We start from the raw sequence: 22451 nt of genomic DNA on the forward strand, positions 1-22451 counted from the left end.
ACAGACAAGAGACGAGAGTACCAGGTGGGTGGACCAGTCAGAATACCCCTATCAGTTTCCGATCCTATGGTTGTGGTTCATGGGGACCTGAAACCATAATTGTAATCTCAAAGGTCACTGATCACAGATCATAATTCTGAAATCTCATGAACTATCAAAATGTGCTACAGAGACAAATGGTACAGGAGGGAGTGGAAATGGCACAGATAAACTTACTCAGTGCAGGGTTGCCACAAACTTTTTTTTCTTAAAAGTGCAAGGACCCAAGGTACGCTTGTACAGGCTCAGATGTAGAGCAGCTTGTGCCGTCTCCTCACAAGAGGGGGTGTGGGGAGCTTCTCAAAATACTTGAGCACTGGGTCCATAAGAATACTCTGAAAATCCCAACTGAGTACTTTCCAGATCCTAGAGTACAAAACCAGCTCTCCTAGACACAGGGTGTTGAGGGCCTCTGACATGGGGATCTGCCCTGAACTATGCTCAGTTTCAGAATAGTGGTTGCTTCTAAGATGAATCCATCTGGTCGGGCTCCAGATGAATGAATCACAGCTAGACTATACTCCTGGCAAAGTTTAGAAGGCCTCCAAACAGGAGCAGAGTAGACTGGACTGAGCAAGTTTGCACTCAGGGTAGCCCTTTAGATGTGCTCAGATCTCCATGGATTGGGTTTGCCTGAAGTTTCAGGCTCCCTTGTTTCTGCTTTCCTTACCCGTGGTTTGTCTGGTCTTGAGTTTTCTTTAACTGCTGTTTGAAGACCTTCAGGGACTCCCAAGAACTGTTCCTCTGGCTCTACAGTTCTGGGCTTGAGTGTAGCCTAGTATCTAATAAGAATTCACTTTGTAAAGGGGAAAGTCTTTACTGAATTCAAGTGGTAAAAACTAGCAAATGTTGGCCCAAATACCCAGTGTTGGACCCTGGGCTGGGACTATACTGCAGCAATAAAGTGAACAGCTGGTTGCAGAAAAGGTTAGCAACTTCTGGTCTACTTTCTGCGAGACAGAGGCTCCATTAGGGGGTGACTGGGTGGCTCAGTAGTTGGGTATCTGCCTTCAGCTCTGGGCGTGATCCTGTGTCCCAGATCCAGGGATTGAGCCCTGCATCAGGCTCCTTGCAGGGAGCCTGCTTCTCCCTCTGCTTGTCTCTGCCTCTGTTTCTCATGAATAAACCTGTTTCTAAAAAAAAAGCCTTCCTAAGAAAGCAAGGGCCTATTGAAAAGCCTCCAGATAGGAGCATCCCTGTTCTTCCTGACAGGTGTGGTTGGAGATTGGCAATGAAGTTTAAAGCCAAGTAAGGATCCCTGAACTTCCAGGTCTTACAGGGTTTGTCCTAGCCAATCCTAAAGTCCCCTGGGAGAGCTGTGGAAGTTGGGGTGGCTATAAGCTGTACACTACCAAATCCTGCGGTCGGTTTTGGTCCGTGCCTAATGAACTTGACCAGACTTAGACACAAGCTAAGGAACCAGGTTCTGTAGTCTATATCAAGACACCACACTCACCCCCTACCTCTGCTACTTGTGAAGAGGGGAAGTGGGGAGCTCTCAGATTCCTGACCTGAGAATTTAGTATTCCCATAACATGCACAACAGATAAGACAGTGGTATGAAGCTCTAAGTGTTGACTAAATTGAACGTGGAGTTAAATGCGACCAGCGTGTATGCCCAGTAGGCAACTGCCTGCTTAAAAATAACAGGAGCTCTGAATCCCGGGTGCTTCCACTGAGTAACCACACTCAAAGCATTTTCCCTAATATCAGGGTCCAGAGCTCTGACTTCTAGCTGGCCTTTCTACTATAGCCCGAAGGTCTAATGTCAGGGGACAGTCTGACAAATATTGCATGTGGCCATATTAGTACCAGCTGTGCTTTGGAGGATACTTTTGAATTAAGATCTACTTAAATGGATAGATCCCTACAGGCATTTAGCTTGGGTCCCAGATGACATGGTATCCATCAAAGCCTAGCCCTGTGGCTGGATTTTGGAGGAGGTGACTATACCTTCCCTTGAAGCTGCTTTTCAAGGCAGCAGAAAACGAACTTGAGCCCAATAGATCTCCAGTGCCATCCCAGGACAGCTCTGAAAATGAGGCTCTTTGTGAGCATAGTATCCTCCTGTGTAGTACTATGAGCGTACCTTTTGTGATGGAGGGTGATCAGGACCAGGCTTTAAAATGAAGGGATCTTGTTAAACCCTCTATCCTGATAGCTAACTTCCAGAGCCTACCTGTGGCTCTTCCTCAAATGAGGACTTTAGTTAAGAGTAACTCACCCAGCTTCTAGTGGGTTTTTGTTTGTCTTCTATTGGAGTTCAATTTGCCAACATCTAGCATAACATCCAGTGCTCCTCCCATCAAGTTGCTCCCTCAGTGCTCGTCACCGTCACCCCCACTCCCTGCCCACCTCCCTTTCTACCGCCCCTAGTTTCTCAGGAGTGTCTCATGTTGTCTCCCTTTCTGATATTTCCCACTTTTTTCTCCTTTCCCCTTTATTCCCTTTCACGATTATATTCCCCAAATGAATGATACCATATAATGTTTGTCCTTCTCCGATTGACTTATTTCACTCGGCATAATACCCTCCAGTTCCATCCACATCAAAGCAAATGGTGGGTATTTGTCGTCTCTGATGGCTGAGGAATATTCCACTGTATACATAAAGCAAACAACAAAAGATGTGGTCTAACTGGCTTTACTAAGCCATTCATGAATAGGCAGCTATTCCACACAAGTAGAGAGCTGCTCCGAAGATCTGTACAAAATTGGGATGGTCTTCTAGGCAGGAAGGTGGGGTGAGGAAATCAGAACAAAAGATCTTAGGCCAGGATCTCTTCTGGGGGGTGAGGGAGTGAGCAGCAAGGTTTTCATCAACCAGGTTACCTCACAAGTGCTGATCAGGAACGTACAGATGGACTGCTGTTCCATTCTTGGGCTGGGTTTTAAGTACCTGGTTCTTAAAACTACAAGAAAGAACAAACTGCCTATGGCCAAGCAGTCAGGGGGAATAAATGGCTTCACAAGATCTGCTTGTACTGAGAATGGAGTTCAAGAGTAGACCCCAACACTAGGGACCTCCGAGGGGAGGTGGTCCCACTAACATGGGCTGGAAGTACTGCTGCCAAAGTTGTGCAGCCTTGACTGCATTGAAAAGTTCCAAACTGGGGGAAAACCAGGAAAAACCTACAAAGCCGACTCCCTATTCTAACGGATTCCTCCATTCCTAGCACAGCTGGTGAAGTAGCCTTCTTGACTTTTAAGAGCCACAGGTGGCTTTAAGGTCTGAAGGGATGAAGAGTATTAAGGTAATTGCTCAACCTGAATAAGTCAAAAGCAGTATCTCCATCAGTCACTCGAGCTCAAAAAAAAAAAAAAAAAAAAATCCTGGTGGTGAGAAGCAAAAAGTCTAAACCTTATTGCCCTAACCTTGTAGATCAGTCTGCAAAGGTCAAGCCCTTGTCTTCCTAATACATTCCATTTATATCTTTCTCTCTCTTCCAGGATCGAGAAGCAGATCCTATCTGCAATCCCTTTCAGGGGATCAAAAGCATGGAGGGATTATCCTCCTAGGCAACCTGCCTGAAGTAAGGGTTTGGAGCACAACTGCCGCAGAACAGGGCTGGCTGCCTCCTACCCTAAATTCTGTGCCGTTTCCTGTGAATGGAGGACCGGACACCACTCTACGCCGGGGCCTCCCTGTTCTCCAGAGGTGAAATCTAGGTGAATCTGTGCTATAGTCTCTATCAAGGCCGAGGTCTTCAGGGCTCTGGGTGAGCCGTAGTTTCTACCTTAGGGACCCAGACAAATCTTGGATCTTTCCTTAATAGTATTTTCCCGGGTTCTCTTTTCTGCCTCCAGAGAAACTAGGTCAGGAAACCAGTGGCTCGCTGGGGACTTCATGTACTAGTGTGCCTAGAGAAACGTGTCCAATGTGGCTGACAGGACTTCCGATTGTACAGGTCATGGTGAACCTGATAAACCATCCTGTGCCTGGTGCATCCAAACGGTAGTTTTCTGGGTTGGATGAATAGCCCTTGGTTGCCTGAGAGTTCAGGGAGTCCTGCCAGGACCCCATATCTGTTCTGCCAATACCTTCGTGGTCCTCCTGGTCCCTCAAGGGTAACTTCTCAGTTGTAGAAAGCCTGTAAGGGATCTGTCACTCACTGGAAGTTCTCTGCCCTGAAGAAATGCATCTATTTTCTAGGATTCTCTAACCCTTCACCCCCACCATCTTCTGGAGGGATTTCAACTCCTTCTAGACCTGGAGCTTATCACAAAACCAGAATCTCTATCCTGAAAACCATTTCCCCACTAATACTAGTGCCTTACCACGTTTGCAAGACCTTCCTAAATTTCTGGGGTCTGAATGTTCCCAAATAGACTTCAACCTCTTCAAATCTCCCTGGCAGATCTAGGTCTAAAGGGACTCTGGCCCAGCTGACACCTGGCCCAGGGATTGACAAGTCTCCAGCTATTTCGTTCATGTCTCCTTTGCAAGCTGTTCTCTAGCTGGTCCCTATCACTCCTGCTCTAGGTTTGGTCTCAGGACTTCATAGCTTCAACTAGCAGCTAGGTGCTTGCTCTCCCTGCCCTCTACCCCCCACTCTCCTCCAGTAGCACTCTTCTGAGCTGCAATTCAGCGTGTTGTAATGCCTACTACTACTGGTCCCTACTAGAATTTCCTAGGTGCTCCAAACATGGAGGATTCTGTGTGATTCACCATCTTCCTTAAACCAGCTATATCTCCACAATTCCCCATCCCACACTTGTTTAGAAAGCCTAAAACTGATGCTGCTTTAGGTTCCTGCTGTCCTCGCACTGGTGGTTTTCTTGGTGTCTTGGGGTTTAGGAGCTATTCAGAAGTTAGAAGGGGCTGAGGGAGAGCTGGTGTCCCCTTCATGTTGGGTTATAAATTGGGCAATGGTGCTGCCGCCATGGTTTCTAAATACAGTGGCATCTCCTAGCAGGCCCCCCACCCCTTCCACAAATCCTCCAAAATCCATGTCTGATGGAGAATCCTGGGAATGAGCTTAGGGGGTTGAAAGCTAGGCCCATGTGTGAACTTAAGCCCATGGTGACTTGTATCAGATGAACAAGCTTGGCAAATGGTACTCCTGATACTGACCTGAAAGGATGACCATCTTTGAGATAGGCTAGCTTCTTGGCTATTATATTACATTTTACTTAAAATCTGGATGCCCAAAAGCATGTGAAACCCGGGATTGGAGTAGAAACCAGGGTTTTTTGGTGCTAGGAAAGAACTACCTTGGCATCCTGACTGTGAAGCTCCACATGTCAAAGGGCACTGCCAGCAGCCATTCAGTGGTACCTAGATGTTCCCCAGGGGGCTTTCCTGCGTACCAACTTTGCTACTGAAACTTAGCATTTCCAGTCATCCTCCCTACAAAACGTTCTCCATGTTTCTAACTTTAGCAAGGGACTATCAGATAACCAGACTTAATGCTATCTTGGTAAAAGTCTCTGTAGAACTACTACCACGTTGCTTTAGAAAGAGCCAACTCTTGTCACCAAAAGAGCTCCCACCTTAGATATCTGATGCCTTAGAGTCTCATACTCCATGTACCCAGTACATAGGCCAGACTAGGGGATGGCTTGGCTACCTGCCACAGGACTGGGGTCTAATCGAGGAAGTTGTCACAGCACATAAGGGCGGGAGCCTTCGGTTCTGGACTTCACCTGGTTGAATGACTAGATAGTAGAGAGGATGGGCACTACCCTTGATCAAAACTGGAGATGTTGAGGATCTTTACTACTAGACTTCAAGGCAATCCTGGCTCAAGACCCTTCTCCAACATGGTCTCCAGAGAACCCTCTACTGAAGTGATCAATGATGGTTGAATGAGACTAATCTAGAAAATGCTGCGAGGCCTGTCAGTTTGATCAGTCTTCTAAATACCTGGTTCTGGGAGTGTAGTTTAGGCATTGCTTTTTTTTTTTTTTTTTTTAAAACCTTGAGCAGTTTTAGTTCACAGGACTTGAGTGGAACTATAGACTTCCATACATGCCCTCTGCTTCCCTCACATGCAGTGTCCCTCCCTTGCTGTGAATATATACCACTAGATGGTACATCTGTCCATCAATGGACCTACATGGACCAAACATCTCCCACAAAGCCCATAGTTAATATTGGGGCTAATTCTTCATGTACATGGTTAATGGGCTTAGACAAATGACCTAACCACTATTATGGTATCTCCCTGAATATTCTGCCCTAAGAATATGGAGTACTTTTTTTCAAATTCAAACCTAATATATTGAGGGGGGCCTTGGTTGGAGAACCTCTTGAGCTCCTTCGTTTGTGACCAGGCTTTGGTCCACACAGACCTGCCTTCACACTGTTACCATGATCCATGCAAGGAGCAGAAGCTCAAAGACCTAAAAGCACATGAAACAAGGGGCTGAGAAAGAGGTAAGGAAGTGTGTTCCAGACATAAAACTGATCTTTGAATCTGCTAGAGGATGGAGGTGAAGGTAGGAGCAGAATTGAAGAGCATGGTGGATAGGAGCTAGTCTAGCGCAGACTAGGAGCAGAGGGGAGTGCAACTTGCTGACTATACCGGGATGGGGGCCATGGAGGTAGCATTCTCTATACTCCAAGCTCCAATAGACCTTGAAGTTGCAACAACTTGGAGTCCCCTCCTGCAGGGCCTTCTGGACCATAGAAAGCAGGCTTACAAGGCCTGAGGAGATAGGTATAACACAAGTCCTCACTGTTGCTCCTTGGTGCATCACCAGTGTCCAAAGCAGACAAGAGTCCAGGAAAGAGTCACATCACGTCAATATGACCAGCTGTGTGGTCACATAGGATGTCTGTTCTTTCAACTAGTAGCAATTTTTCAAGCTCCTAATACTGCTGAAAAATACTAGATTTCAGCAAACTAGTAGACAAGACCACTCTTCCAGGAAGACAGGCCAAGTCTTCCTTCAAGTTGTTGAAACAAACCTGTAGTGCTGAGTCCACTGCAAAATAGTTCTGGCAGCCTTAGGAATTCCACCCCACTTCCTTGAGGTCAGCCCAGCCAAAGGTGTTTTCCATTGTAACCAGCAGGTTCCTGGGGGGAGTCCGGATCTCCAGCCATGTTCTCCAGGGCCCCATTGCAAAGACCCAATTACCGGGAACTGGGCAAAAACCTTGAGAGGCAAATTTGCAAAGCTTGGACTGAGCCTGAACTTCTATGTGCTTTCCAGTGGTTTTCCTCTAATCTTACTCTACTGCATTAGTGAAGTGTTAAAGTGAACCCCCTGCATGAAACTGATCCAGGAAGATGAAGTCATTACTGACAAGCCCAGACATTTTCCTTGTGCTGCCTCTGATCCTTATCAAAGGCAAGATTTATCAAGTGATAGAAGTGAAAACACAAATGGTTTTGAACTTCATATACTACAGGACTCCATTTCTATATAGTTTTTCACCCTTGTCTGAAACTTCTGCATGTTATTTGTAGCAGTTCTCCACCACTGTATGGTATTTCATTATAAACTTACTATGGCTTATTCATTCTAGTGTCATACACTCAGTTGGCTGCACTAACTGTAACCGTCCCCAAGCTGTCATGTCGAATATGGGAACTGGTGTACAGAAATGCACTCTATGCACTCTGCTGTAAAACCCGTGTTCTAGGCTTCATGCCTGGCTTTGGGCTGCGAAGTGGTGAGGGGAACACATCAGAATGGCCTTTCAAAAAGTAATTCACTTGATAGTGGATAGAGCAACTGGAACACTCCTATGTATTTGCCGAGGCTTAGTAAGATCTATAACCCTGCCTTGCTGTTGACTTGGTTTATCTTTCAAGATGGAAACGCATTGGAGAGGTGTTTCATGCTAAGAAATAGGTGTGGGAGTGAGGGGTTCCTGGGATACTCCAAGGAAAACGAGGTCACCTTTCCTTCCAGCTCAACAGGTCCCCACCTCTGAAGATGGAGGTGAAGATCAAAGAGCCTAAGGCAACTATCCTAACCACCTCACTCCTTAAGGACTATCCCTGCTGCCTCTAGAACAAGATAATGGCAAGTGTTCTCTCATCTTGTCTGCAGCCTGATAAGACCAGGGTGTTCAGAGGCTGAAAGAAAAGGCTTCACTGGTGATGTCCTAAAATAGACTGTGTGATCTTCTGGTACAGCCTAAGGAACCTGAGCAAATGGAATCCTGCTTTCTCCTGTCTTCTGAGCAGGACTCTTGTCCATGTGGCACATCGTGGGTAGTAAAAAAACAAGTGGCTCTCTGGATCCTCAGAACTATGTTTAGTAGTTTAAGACCGCCATGGTGGAGACTATAGATGTCTACAGAAGTATAGAGCTGAAGGGGACTCGGGCCTCCAATGATACTAGGAAATAGGCTGAAAATGTTCAGAGAAAGCCACAGGCAGTACAACTCCCTCAGCTTGTTTTCCTCTAGACCTCATTCCCCAGACTCTGGCTCCTAGGCCTAGACTGGTTCAAAGAATACCTTGGAGGCTGGTACCTACTCAGGAATTGCCCAATAAGCAATTCCTAGGTCTCCATTCAAGTCCTTGCCTATTTGGTTGATGTTGGAGCTCTAGGAAGCCTGGCCAGGTGGGGCTTCCAACCAGTTCAACTAGTAATATGGCTTTACCTACCTATACAAGTGGGTTTCTGTATGTGGTTCTTGGGTCTCAACCCAGCTTGGTGCCCTAACCATGTTTGGGCAGGTAACTTAAGACTTATTTACCAGTGTAAAACCACTAAACCAGTAAAGCTAAAGCCACCAGGGTTTCCCACTGACCTACTTTTCTGCTTGTATTTTCAGTAGAAAGAAAAACCCATTCGTATCCTATAGAACATTAGTGGGGGGGGGGGGTGCAGGGGGAAACAATGTGGCCTAGAACTAATGGATGCTAGTCCATTCAAATATGGAGTACCTAGAGTGGTCAAGGCAAGATGGGGGAAGTGTAGGGGTCCTCAACTCCTCCCACAAACTTCCCTAAATAACTTTCAAAACATCCTGAACACCTATGAATTCAACCTGAGATGTAAACAGCTGGAATGCTACGGTTTTTGCTCCTGACAAGGTAGGAAGGCAGGGAAAAAAGTGGAAGAGGGGAACCATGACAAGCCTGGGTGAAAGTGGAGCCCCCAAAAGCTTCCAGGCATGAAAACTCAGCCATGGGCAAGTGGGAACTTTATTAAAAAAAAAAAAAAAAAAAACCATGCCTGAGCTTTCCCTGACTGAAAAGTGCTTAGCAGGGAAGTAGAGCAGACTTGGGGAGGGGGCAGTGAAGCTTCAAGATTCCTGAAGACCCTAGTGGAGGAGCACCCGGAGGAAAGCTCATAGCAAATCGTGGCCTGATCTCGGTAAAGGGCCAGAGCACCACAACCCTCCTGGACATTTGGGAGAAGCCTGCCAGTTACACGGGCCTGCTCCAGAGCTCCCTTTGCCCTAGAGCCCAGCAATAGAGGCGGCTGTCCTCCATTCCCTTAGGGAGAGGGGGGGTCCCTGGGAGCATAGGTCCAAGAGCGCAGGGCCCTGGATCCAAGGACACCTAAACGGACAAAGCTAGCTATCCTATTTCCCCGGGGAGACCAGTGGAAACGCGGAGGGCACAGGAAAGCAAGAGCTTTCCTGCCACTGGGCACCCTGCAAGTTGTACAGATCAGTGCATCTTCACCTGTCCCCGGGAGCATCTGGACCAGTGTGGACGAGGAGGCCCCGGTTCAGTACTCGCAGGGAGCTCTTGGCTCTGGAGATCTGGCTGCCTCCATTTTTCTTTTCGACTTTCATAAGGAAGGGGCAAGACCTAGGGAACAAAGGCATCACAGGACAAATGGCTCATACGGAGTCCTGCACCTGGCAAGAGGCAGGGCATCTCGTCTCAGGCACAGACACCTGAGAATCCGTGCAACAGGCCCCTCCCCAGAACTACCAGAAGAATAAAGGAAAAGCAAGTTCACTGGACAAGCAGCGCTGGAAAGCTCCAGGGCTGAAGGGGAAAACAGCATAAAGAAGTAGAGGGTTGGAGATGTCTGGATGGCTCAGCAGTTGAGCATCTGCCTTCACCTCAGGTCATGATCCCAGGATTTGGGATCGAGTCCCACACTGGGCTCCTTGCAGGGAGTCTGCTTCTCCCTCTGCCTGTGTCTTTGTGTGTGTCTCACGAATAAATTTTGAACCAAAAACCCACCCTCTTTTGTTAATCACAACTTGTTTTTATATAAAGTTAAAAATTCCCAAGATTTTTCTCTTCCCACCTTAGCTACATTTTACCAACTTGTTTCTAAGCTTTTTCCTTTTGGACTCTCATATTGCTACAATTACATGTTTTAGATGTATCTTTTACTTCTGGATTCCCTTCAATGTAGTCAGCTTAATTCTGGTAGACCCATGGAATATGGGGGGGGGGGTGTCTCATTTTGTTTTCCAAGGATAAAAGTTAATACCTTCTAACACCTGGATCAAGATACACCCAAAACCAATTGGAACACCATGTCGGCTCATTCTGTGAGACTACAGTCTCTTCCCAGTCTGCCCCCCCCTCTTTTATCTTTACATTTTTGTAGTTGATATTGAGTTTGAGTATTGCTGGTTTACTTAAATTTGGAGTTGAGCATCTTCTAACATATAGAATGAAATCCATTCTAAACCAAGAGGATCACCCTCTAGGGTCCCCTTTGGGAGACTCTATTATCTACTCCACCTTTCTTCCCTTTTACTAGTTTAAAATTTTTCACTTCTAATAGTCCTTGTTCTTGTCTGGCCTTATTTAAAAAGAATCATGAATGAAAGATCACCAATACCGAAGAAATACAAGACTTTTAAAGTATGAGCAACCATATGCCAACAAATCAGTCAATCTAGAAGAAAACCAATGCTTGGGGAATCATGATGCCTGATCTCAGGCTATATCACAAAGTTGATCATTAAGACCATTATAGCACTGGCACAAAAACAGACACTAGATCAGTGGAACAGAACCCAGAAATGGACCCTAAACTCTGGTCAACTAATACTGGATAAAGCAGGAAAGAATATCCACTGGAAAAGGGACACTCTTCAAAAAATGGTGCTGGGAGAATTGGACCACCACATGCAGAAGAATGCAACTGGACCATTCTTACACCATACACAAAGATAAACTCCAAATGGCTGAAATATCTAAATGTGAGACAAGAATACAACATCCTAAAGAACAGACAAAAACCTTTTTGAATTTGTCCACAGCCTCTTGCAAGACCAATCTAATGAAGGTGAGGGAAACCAAAGCAAAAATGAACTTGGAACTTCAAGACTAAAAGCTTCTGAACAGCAAAAGAAACCAACTAAAAGACCACCTACAGAATGGGAGAAGATACTTGCAAATGACCTATCAGATAAAGGGCTAGTATCCAAGATCTATAAAGAGCTTATCAAACTCAACACCCAAGTAAACCATCCAGTCATGAAAGAGGCGGAAGACCTGAAAGGTCTCCAAAGACCTACACATGGCCAACGAGCATGTGGAAAAAATGCTCTATCATTTGCCATCAGGGAAACACAAGTCAAAAACCACAATGAGACCACCTGACACCAGAGAGAATGGTGAAAATGAACAAGACTGGAAACAACAAATGTTGGAGAGGAGGTAGGAGAAAGGGGAACCCTCTTGCACTGTTGGTGGGAATGCAAACTGGTACAGCTACTCTAGAAAACTGGAGGTTCCTCGAAGTCAAATACCCAAAACCCGACAATTACACTACTGAGCATTTACCCCAAAGATATGTAGTGAAATGCCAGGACACCTGTACCACGATAGCAGTAATGTCCACAATAGCCAAACTATGGAAGGAGTCTCCATGTCCTTCATCAGGTGACTGGATAAAGATGTGGTCTGTATGTGCAATGAAATATTACTCAGCCATTAAAAATGACAACCACCATTTGCTTCAAAGTGTGGGTGGAACTGGAGGGTATTATACTGAGTGAAGTCCATCAGAAAGACAAATCCTATGGTTTCACTCATACATGGAATATAAGAAATAGTGAAAGGGATTGAAAGGGGATCTGAGGGGAGTTGGAATTAGAGGGAGACCAACCAGGAAAGATTCTTAACTCTGGGGAAACAAAGGGTTGCAGAAATGAGGGGTGGGTGGGGGGATAAGGGTAGCTGTGACAGCCACGGAGGAGGGTATTTGATAGAATGAGCACTGGTTGTTATAGTATATGTTGACAAACTGAATCTAAATGAACAAATATGGAGTACCTATAATGTATAGTAGTAATTCTAAGGGAGCAAGTGTGCCTCTACCAGCAAGGAGCCCCTTCTCTAGTCAGTGGGGTAGACCATATAGCCAAGTAAGCATAGGAAAGTCTCAGGTCAGAGATCATGCAAGGACTTTGTATTTGGTCATCTACTTAAAGCTCACCACTAGATTCCCATTTCACTCAATGCGGGGGCGGGGGGGGAATAGCCATTAAGAGCCTTAAGTCCTTGTTGTAGAAAATGGGTGGTAGGGGAGGAAGAGACCAGTTAAGAGCACCATGTAGAAATCAAGATGTGGCTTGGCCCAGGGTGTACATGACAGTGGAAGGGAGAATAGGCCCAAAAAAAACTTTTTTCGTTTTGTTTTTTTTTGTTTTTTTTTTTTTCCCCCCAGGAAGGATGAACAATTGCTGGATACTCAAGGTAGGGAGGCCGGTATGAAAAAGAAGTTCAAGAAAGTGAAGTGAGGTACCAAGCTTGATCAAGAAGAGCAAATAGCTTTGACAGTGAAACTGCTTAAAGCTTAAATTCTCATTAAATTCTGCTCAGAGCTTCTCCTTTCCTTGCGCCTCATGCTAGGTGGTCTTGTTCTAGAACACCAGCATGGACCACAACTCCAAACAAAGGACCTCCCAATGTACCATCAGGGAACAAGAACTTTGGCCACAAATGCCCAGTGTTTCCTGGTACAATCAAATATGAAAGCACTCCAAAGATCGAGGGAGATGGAGTGGAGAGCCATCTTTCACTCAGGAACTTGACCAATCACCCTTCTGGGTCTGCAGTGTAGGCCTTGACCTTCATACATCATAACTGTGCTCACTAGGACAGGACAATGCTTGAATCATCTGTAGATGAAGTAGGAGCATCCTACCTAGCAGTCTTGTGTTCTGCAAGAACCCTTGGTTTCCTTGGCAAGGTCAAGGAGAAGTGTGCCTCTTAAGCCCTATGCTGTCTTTAACTGGCTAACGTGAAAAGTACCTTGGAATTCAAGATAGTTGGGTCTTAGGGGTCAGGTATAAAGAAGGCTTTTTTTTTTTTTTTTTTCCTCGGGTGTATCTTACGTAAAAACTACACATGCTTGTTATACCTTGAGTTTGGGCACATGTATAAACTATTACCATGATCAAAACAAGAATATTCTTATAAATTCACACATCCAGAAACCATTGACAGGTTCCTACAGGGAACCAAGACAAGGGAAAGTTAACCAGAGAACAGTCTGTGGTGACAAGTGACCCTAGCAAGAAGAGTCCAAGAAGGCTGAGCCAATGCGAAATAGAAAAAGGTGACCTGAAGTCCTCTGTTCAGGGAGAGAGCCTGTAGCCCCAGAGGGAGGGAAAGGAAGTTGGTGGATACCATTTAAAAAAAAAAAAAAAAAATCTTAGCCAGAAGCCCAAAGAAGCTGGGAAGTTCATGTCTGCAAACCAAGTATGTTGTGTGTGTGGCGGGGAGGGGGGGGGGGAGAAGGGGGGGGAGGGCTTCTAGTCAGAAACCAGCTACCACCAGGATAGACTCCACTCCTAGGACACTGGTAACCCCGGTGATGTCCAGTGAAACCAGATTCTCCGTGGGCCTCTAGACAGGCATCTAACACAGGAGATTCTAGGGCCACACAAGGCCAAACTTGTGTTCTTCTAAAGAATGCATCAGGCCTAGGTCAAATGACCGAATCCTCCCAAATACCGCTTTACTCACCCCTCCCCGAGGTTTGAAGGACATTGATAGGTCTCCCCAGGTGACAGACCTCAGCACAACATGTACAGAGGATGGAGTCTAACCAAAGTTCTTCAAACGCCTTCAAGTCAGGCTGAGCTGCTGAGGCCTGACGCTCATGCACAAACTAAGTCAGCATGAGCCTTATGATCAAGGTTCAAACCAGGACCAGAGATTAAATGGGAATAATCCTCAGACTCAAGATGGTAACCTGTGAAACTGGAGTGTTTTGTTTTTGTTTTTTTTTTTTTTTTTTTTAAGACCTCCAGGTTAGCTTGGTCTCAAACTTGTTGTACTGACCTATGCAGTATGAGCTTGTGATTACTTGTGTCCAGTTTGACAGTTCAGTCACTGGAAAGTTGCAGGCATTTAGTGACCCCTCTCTAGGCATGTATCACTACTAGGACCCTGGCATGAGAGGAATTGACTATCAAACTAGCAGGACTAGGCATGCTGCTTCTCTAGGAATCTGTGATCAATCAACTGGGGCTTTTCATTAGCTCCATATTGTATTCTCTCTGCCCTAGATCCTCCCATGTTATTTGAGTTGTATACTACGTGGCATGGCCACCCCTATCCTGGCCTGCATGAAGCCAAGCTGCCGTGGCTCTGCATCCTACTCCAAAATAGCAGCTGTAAGGGTGAACTGTTCCACAGGTCTGAGCAGTATCCCTCCAAGACCCAATGTGCTGGATCTTCCAATTCATTTAGTGCAGAGGCAGCAACTTGCCCTTGTCTTAAAGGATCTCCTGACCAGATCCCTGACCACTGTAGTAACCCTGAGGAACATCTCTCCCTAGAGCATCCTCCTTGCATGTGCTTGAAGCACAGCCAGATTCTTAGCACCACCACCCCATCCCAAAAAGCAGAGGTCCCCTGGCTTTTTGACATGGACCAAGTAGAGCTCTGACCTCTCACCAGCCAGAGGTGCTAGCTCCATGAACTAGGTCAGCTTGGGAAAGCCCTTGCCTAGAGCTGGGCTTTTAATGGTCAGGGCTGCCTCAGGGACTCCTTCCCTACTGCCTACCCCAGGCCTCTAAGGATGTGGCTATTTCTGTCACTGTTCTGTCCTTGAGTAGAGGTGGTAGACAGTACTATACTAAGTCCATCTGCTTGTCTTTGGGTCTGTAACCAAGACTGGGACACAGGATGCCAGGAGCTTGGGGAAGATGTTCTTTCCAATGATCCTGCTCTTACTACAGTATCCCTAGGACAGTCAAACTCTCCTGAAGGGACTTTCTTAACCTGCCTGTTCTACAATCTTCCTGGGAGATGAAATTCTCTGTAGAACTAGAGAATAGACCTAGAAGCTTAAGGCTGACCCAATTTCCTGAATGTTGCTAGAGTAGGGGTACCTCAATGATATCAAGGGGAGCCCTGGTTCTGCAGACCACTTGGTTCTGTTGACCCAATCTGAACAGATTACTTCTGCTCTACCTCAAGTTCATGAATTTTCTGTCCTCTCTATTTGGAGAGTCCAGCCAGTGAGTTATAACTTGGTAAAGTCCAATAGTTCTCCAACTGAAATGTACGTCTTCTATTTCAAGATTTTCTATCTTCCATTTGTTTCAAGTGTTCATAACTGTTCACTGGAGCATCTGACAACCCTTCTCTGATCGTTCTAATCTGTTCTCAGTGTTCACTTCTTGTCTGTCTTCCCCCTTCAAGCTGAAATTTTCCTGGCTCTCAGTAGGAGTAATTTTAGGCTGTTTGAGAAATCAGGCTTATAAGTCTGTTTTTATAAAACAGGCCTATGCCCCCATTTGAGCAGGTAGTTAGCCCAGAATGTACATCACTTTCATGAGCTGTGGATCAAATGTCAATTCAGTTAAGCACCTGCAGAGCTCTCCTGGTCGATCTCCAGGTGTGTTGCCCAGATGGCAAGACTCTCCAGTCATCCCCTCCATGTTAGCTGGAGGGAGAAGTGTGCTGCTGCCCCCCAGACTCTAGGAGAGGGGCACCTCCTGATAACTGTAAACAGAACAGCTTCTTCCATGAACTGCTGTGGTAGTGCTCATCATGGTCAGAAAGGAGTTTGGGTTTTTTTCTTCTCACCAAGAATGGGCAGGTGCCAATAAACCACTCTTGTCCTACTGGGTGTCCTTGCCTCAGGCTTCTGGCTGGAGTTCTTCCTTGGGGCTATTTCTTATCTGTGCCTGTTGGCATCTCCTGGCTGCAGACCTCTGCAGTGCCCAGGCAAGGGCGTCTAGGAGCTCAGAAGATCACCCAGGAAATTTTTTTGCTGGTTTGTTGCTCATCTCTCAAGATCCCTAGCAAGTATGCTGATTTCTCTATTCTAGAATCTTCTGGTAGGGGACTTCTTCAGGGAGTAGGTCACTTCCAGCCACCACTCTAAAATTAAGCTGCTGACAACAGGGACTACTCAAGACCGTGAAAGAACACTGAATTTCTTTTAATATATACTTCCCAGAATCTCTCCTTACTCCTAACTATAGTCGGCGGCTAAGTATTATCAAAGTACAAAACCCTTTGGTTTGCTTATCTTCATCCTTCTGGCCCCCATTCCCATCTTCTGACCCTTAAGCAAAAACAAAGCAATCCTGAATGTGTTGTCTCAGACCATGACTACTGTGAATATAACAGTTTTAATCTCCTATTCACCCATGGATGAGCAAGTAAACAATTACCACTCTACGGGGATATAACCAGACATCAGAAACTTGTGTCCTCACCTAGACTGTATGTAGGACATGCCATGTGGGCCATATGGAACAGGGACAACCAGAAGTTGTAGAAGGCTGGCTCTGTAGTGACAAGGAGGTGGGTGCTCTCTGGTTCCCATGAAAGATGTCCTAGGTTTTGTCTAATTCTATAAGCTAGCAGGGAATGGAAACCAGACACCCAGGGATAAGCAGAAGCTGTGCCTAGTCCCTTAACAAGGAAAGGTTGTCTGGCTGGGGGGCCTTCTCCACAGGAGCAGAGTCTAGTGGGGAACTTGTAAGGCCATTCAAGGACCTCTGGTCTTCCCCAGGGAACAAGACAGTTCTTAACACAGGGTCTCTATTTTAGGCCTCAAGCCACTCTGGAAGAACCATGGTCTTTACCCTTATGCTTCAGGCCAATTAGCACCACCTCTAAACATTTCAGAAGGCAGACTTCCTTCTACAGATTTCCTCTAATACTTCAATTCCCCGATTCCCCTCCTATCATTAATACGATCTCCAGTTTTAAGCCTCTTGCAATATCAGGACTGCTGCTGACTTCATTCCAATCCTATCAGCCAAAGCCAGTTCATCAGGAATATATGCTAGTGGTGGGCTAAGTTCAAAGGAATCCAATAGACCATTGCAGAAATGGAAGGATTTTTTTTTTTTTTTAACATGCTCTAATCCACTCAGTCTGCCTACCTGGAATGTCAAGATTGAAGCTAAGTCTGATAAACAATACTTGTACTCTCAAAACGGGATGTATCCAAGTCGGGTACTACTGCTATGCAGATACCAGGCTTAAATCTGCCTGTCCCCCGCCCCCCGCTCCCTACTAACCCTCTATTGGGGCTGATTGTTAGACTTCCAGATATTTAAAAAGCTCTCCCCTCCAGTAGACTGTCCTTCCCTAAGGATATCCAAAAACCTCCAAATTAAGGCAAGTATGGGCTATTTGAGAACTTCTAAGACCAATACTTCCCTCCTGCATGATACACAAGCATAGATTCCCATGATAGGAATAATACAAGTGGAAAGTGGTCAGTAACTTCTCTCCAACAAAAAGCTACTTGTCTAGAGGCCCAAAAATATAGTTTAAATTCACCAGCTATAGTTGAGCAATTACATCATACTTGGTTCTTCGTTGGGCAAAGAAACTGGAGCTAGTACAAATGCTTCTCACTGGAACTATAATATGGTCAAGAACAAGTCAATAGGTCAAAAACAAAAACCACCTGGTTTTCTAGAACAGACCCAGCTGGATTTTTGGACCAGTTTTCAACATGAATAGCACTTAGTAACCTAGGTCCCTGGCTACTAGGTCTTTATAAGAACTAACAAGCTCTGTTTCCAATAACTTTGTATTAGAGTTGGATGATGCTTTGAAGATTCTGGTTAGGATTCAACTGTACATCTGTTAAGTCAGATGTTTCTACATCTTTGGCAATTAAGGAGTAGGAGTGACTTCAGTCTAACTACAGGCTACATTCCCAGGAAAGCTCCCTAATTGGAATTGCTACAATAGTTAGGATCTGGATGGTCTTATTTCTTCCGTTGACCGAGAGGCCAACAAGAGGGACAGGGATGGAAAGAATATTTATAGTGCTGGTCCTCCTAGCAGTTCTATTGAATACCAGCAAATTTGTCACCCCACAATGATGGAATGAGGGCATTAAGACCCCTGTTGCCTACATGCAGATAAACTTCCAATGACCAAGTATCCGTAACCAGCATGATTTTCCCCTGAATCTTGTATTTCTGTCCTGTTTCAATTTTTCCATAAGATATTGATAAATAGCCTGACAGGATGTATGGGTGTTAAGCCTCACACAAGGGCAAAAGAGCGATCGAACTCGGATCCAAGCCCAAAAAAGCCTTAGGTCAAAGCATGCAGGTATTCTACACTCACATCTGTTTGGTCACTGGCTGTTGAATACTAAAGGGAGGATTGTGGCGGGGGGGGGGGGGGGGGCGGATAGTGGCTCAAATGAAGCGGATTCTGCAAGAGCTGGTAGCTGAAATGACTTAGGGTCTTGCTTCACCTGTAGCAAATAAGGCTATGTAAAAGGACCTCTACATCCATGGTGATTGATACTTGAGTTCATGGAGCTGACCAGTCTGTGTACTGGCTAGGGAACAGATTCTTAGGAGTTATTAGCCTGAGAAAATCCAGGATGACTGGCGATATCTACGCCATCTTTCTCAAAAACAACCCAACCCAAATACCCAGCTTTATTTTGTGTTGTCTCAGTTTATGGTCATAAGATTAAATTTGTACAAGAGGACTTAGCTGAACTAGTAAGATACATTAGGGCATGCTGAAGTAGTATGATGGGCCGAGACCAGGGAAGGTCCAAGGTGCAGGTCCCCTGTTAGACCCAGACACCCTCAGGAATGGCCAAGCCTTGGAGGAGTAATAGCTCCTGTTAAATTTATAAGGTTAAAGGGATAGAACTATTGGTGAAGGTCAAGACCCTTCTGCCAATAGATTTAGTCAAAGAAGTGAAAGCGAGAGGTTGTATAAAATAATGATCCAGAAAGAATATAAATTCTACTCTTGGTCTTCAATGTCCTGAGCTGTACACAGGACAGAAAAGAGAAAAGAGCAGACTTGAAGGGAGATCTCTGGGGTAGTGAGGACTTTGTGATCAGGATTTGGGTTACTGGTAGAGGCATTTACCAACATGGCTTAAATGGCACCCTTGTGATGAGATGCACAGATCTTAAGTGCCTTTTCTTTCAAAGGAAAGAAGCTGTAAACCAATATCGAACTAGAACATGCATATTAACTACTCTATGTACTTAGGGCAAACGCAGCTGATGCCTGTAACAGAAATACATAAAAAAATACATAACAAAGCAAATATCAAAATGGTAACTGTAGTGACTAAGTAGTACAGCACTCTAAAACTTCAACTTTTCAATACGTTTAAGTTTTTTCCTAACATGGGGGTAGGGAAGTAGGTAAAAACATACCTGGAAACCTGAAAGTCAAAAGCTGATAGCTTAACTCCTCATACATTAGCGTTTATTCACTTACAGAAAAACAAGATCTCATGGGCCGTCCCATAGTTCTTTTCCAACTGATTGTATTAAGCCATACTTTACTATCCTATTACTGAAAACAGGGAATTCATTTGTGTACAAGAAAACCCTAATCCTCGATCATCATAGGAACTTCTAAAGTACTTACCAATTAAGTGGCTCTTTTAAGACCCTTTGTCTTAACTCTCAGACCTATAGGCTGTTACTCCCAAACAGCAACTTACTCACATAGACCTTTTAGGTTAAGCCTCAAATTAAATTAAGACTAACAACTCCAACTAAAAATCCATCTGTAGGATTCACTTAGTTGATAGATCTGGACTTAAGTATAACTTCGTCTTGGGAACAGATCATTTTTCCCCCCGAACTTCTAAAGTGTTTTCTCAGAGCCTCTCAACTGATCATAATACTCTTCAGAAACTCAATTCCAAATTTAGTATAACATCATGAAATAGAGAACTATCCTAGGCTCATTATGCCCAGGATGCAGAAAGTTCCTATAATTCTATGTTCTGGTTTATTTTTTTTCTATAAACCTTTCAGATGTGATTATGCTGCTAATTTGTAGCAAAAAGGAAAACTTGGTATAGTGCTAAACAAAATAACTGACTTGTATATGTCTCGGTAGAAATTAGTATTGTGAAATGGTGGAAAAAGTCCAGATTGCCAAAAGAGAAAAGCTGCAGAATGCTAAAGAGACTGGAAGTAAAAAGCCAGGGGTGAGTGGACTAGTGGGGGTATGTGGCTAGGCAGGGCCTTGGGTACAGGACCCAAAGTAAGGGCTCCACCAGCATGGCTGAGGTGGTGGTCTACCATGATGCTCCTATCTTTCTAACGTTAACTGGGTCTCCTGTGTCTTGGAGGCTTTTTGTCGGAGTTCTGACTAGTGTTGAAAGAAATCAGTTCACATGTAAAAATAAACCCTTCATGTGTGGTTCTGGATGAACCTGGGGGTCCTGGTTTCATCACAGCTTGGAGAAACCTCCAAGAAGTCTCCAATAGGAGAAAACCTCAGAGCCAGTAGGAGACCTGAGTGTTCATCTCCATAATTCATGTTCATTCCTAAGTAAATGATGATGCTTCTAGGGCTTCTGAAATGCCTGTACATCCTCCATATCCCTACTAGGGCTTGAGGCTGAGAAACAGAAGATCTAGGCATTCTCTGGTTCTATGAAATATGCAGGGGCTAAATATTCAACTACCCGCACCCCCCCCCCCAAAGCCTGGCTCTTGCTCTCAGGCTAGGGTCTAAGAGGCCCCTGACGCAACCAGGATTAAACTGAGCCTAAATCTTACTTGCACTGATAAGGCAGTGTTAGCCCCTGGGACAGGGAGGGAGAAGGAACATGTGAATGGCCAGTCTGGCTGCAGGAACACCATTCCTGAGGCTCTATGTCCACAGGAGGCACTTCTACCTATGGTTACCAAAAGCCAAGAGCCTCATCCTGGCAAGGAAGCCAGCCACATGGTTATGAAGCACCAAACATTATAAAAACTGGGCTCCTCCTAGGAGTTCGAATTCTCTGTGGTGGAGCAGGCTCCAGGATCCTTAATTCCTACTCCTGGGAATCCTCTGGCCTTGATATGCAGCTGAGCTCAAAGCCAACATCTGTAGAAGTTGCAGCAGGCTTTCCTGGAGCATAGTACTGAATCTCACCTGTCCCAGGGTCCTCTGGTGGGACCATCTTGGCTTCCTTGGTGGTGCCTTCACAGCCAAGAAACTGAGCCACTCTTCTGATGTGAGTTATCAGGTTTCTATGGTATGGTCCAGGAGAAGATAAAGCAGGGGAACCAGAACTGGTCTCTGCCAAAAATGGCTAGCTAGCCATCTAAACATGTGGCTCTAGGAGCCAGGATAGTTCACATAGGACCAGATAGTGAAGCTGCTTGATTAAAGGGGCTTGTCAACGTGGAGTCCCTTTCTTGGAATATACTCCAAGACCTCCAGGACAGTAGAAACTCACCAGGCAGAACCTTACTCAACAAATTTCCTCGAGGTTCTAAATGAAATACTGGAGTTACCTTGGCAGCACAGAAAGGGACGATGGGGCCCAGTGAAGTACGCATGCTGGGGAGAATATTACAGGAGTCCAGAAATTGAATGGAAGATCCTGCACTTGTGAAGGCTATCGGGGACCCACTAGTGAGTGGGACAGGGCAACCCTAAGTATGCTTCCTGCAGGACTAGGTTAAAGGCAGGGGGAAGTTTTCACGGAATTTGGCTCCCTAATTAGCAATGGGGATTATTCCACACCCTTATACTGACCCAAGCAGAGTGGTCAGAGCAGTTGACTATCGTAGTCAAGGAACCATACCCGTTCAAAGAACTGTAGAAATGATCAAGAGAACATGTCTGATATTAAGCAGCACACTTGGCTGAATATTAGCATCAAAAGAAAAGATTAAAGGGTAAGGGACATAATACTCAAGATCTCTTGCCTAACTCCTGGGCCTGACCACCATATGCATGGTTTTCCAAGACTGTAAACTTGTTATGTCCATACTATAGAAGGACTGTCAATATAATTTTTTTCCCTTCAGGATGCTCAGCCAGTTCAGTGTCATGTTGACCATGCAGAGTAAGAAGAGGCTAGTATGTAGGAGGCCTTGGTAAAACACATGTATCTCAGAGGGTAGGAGACGAACTCCAGTTCTTCTGGAAATAAGTTCCCAAAATCTTGTAGAATTCAAGAGCTTAAGGCACAATGGGGCATCCCTTTGTAGGAAAAATCGTGGCATCTTGCATCTACAACTGCAAAGAATCCCAGTGCCCGACCGGTACCATGAGGTTCTAGAGGCTATACTCTAGATCTAGGCATGTA

General features: G+C 45.2%; 2 long non-coding RNA genes across 2 annotated transcripts in view; one reads left to right on the plus strand and one right to left on the minus strand.

Annotated features, from left to right (window-relative positions):
- LOC144282914 (uncharacterized) overlaps positions 1-12691 on the plus strand; it is a 39198-nt gene extending 26507 nt beyond the window's left edge. The window contains exons 2-3 of the long non-coding RNA XR_013351329.1: positions 3489-3707; positions 12597-12691. This is a non-coding gene — a long non-coding RNA (uncharacterized LOC144282914). The remainder of the gene's footprint in view (positions 1-3488; positions 3708-12596) is intronic.
- LOC144282913 (uncharacterized) overlaps positions 1-22451 on the minus strand; it is a 59542-nt gene that overhangs the window by 10862 nt on the left and 26229 nt on the right. The window lies entirely within an intron of this gene.

This window comes from Canis aureus, chromosome 14, assembly GCF_053574225.1.
Source record: "Canis aureus isolate CA01 chromosome 14, VMU_Caureus_v.1.0, whole genome shotgun sequence".
NCBI lineage: Eukaryota > Metazoa > Chordata > Mammalia > Carnivora > Canidae > Canis > Canis aureus.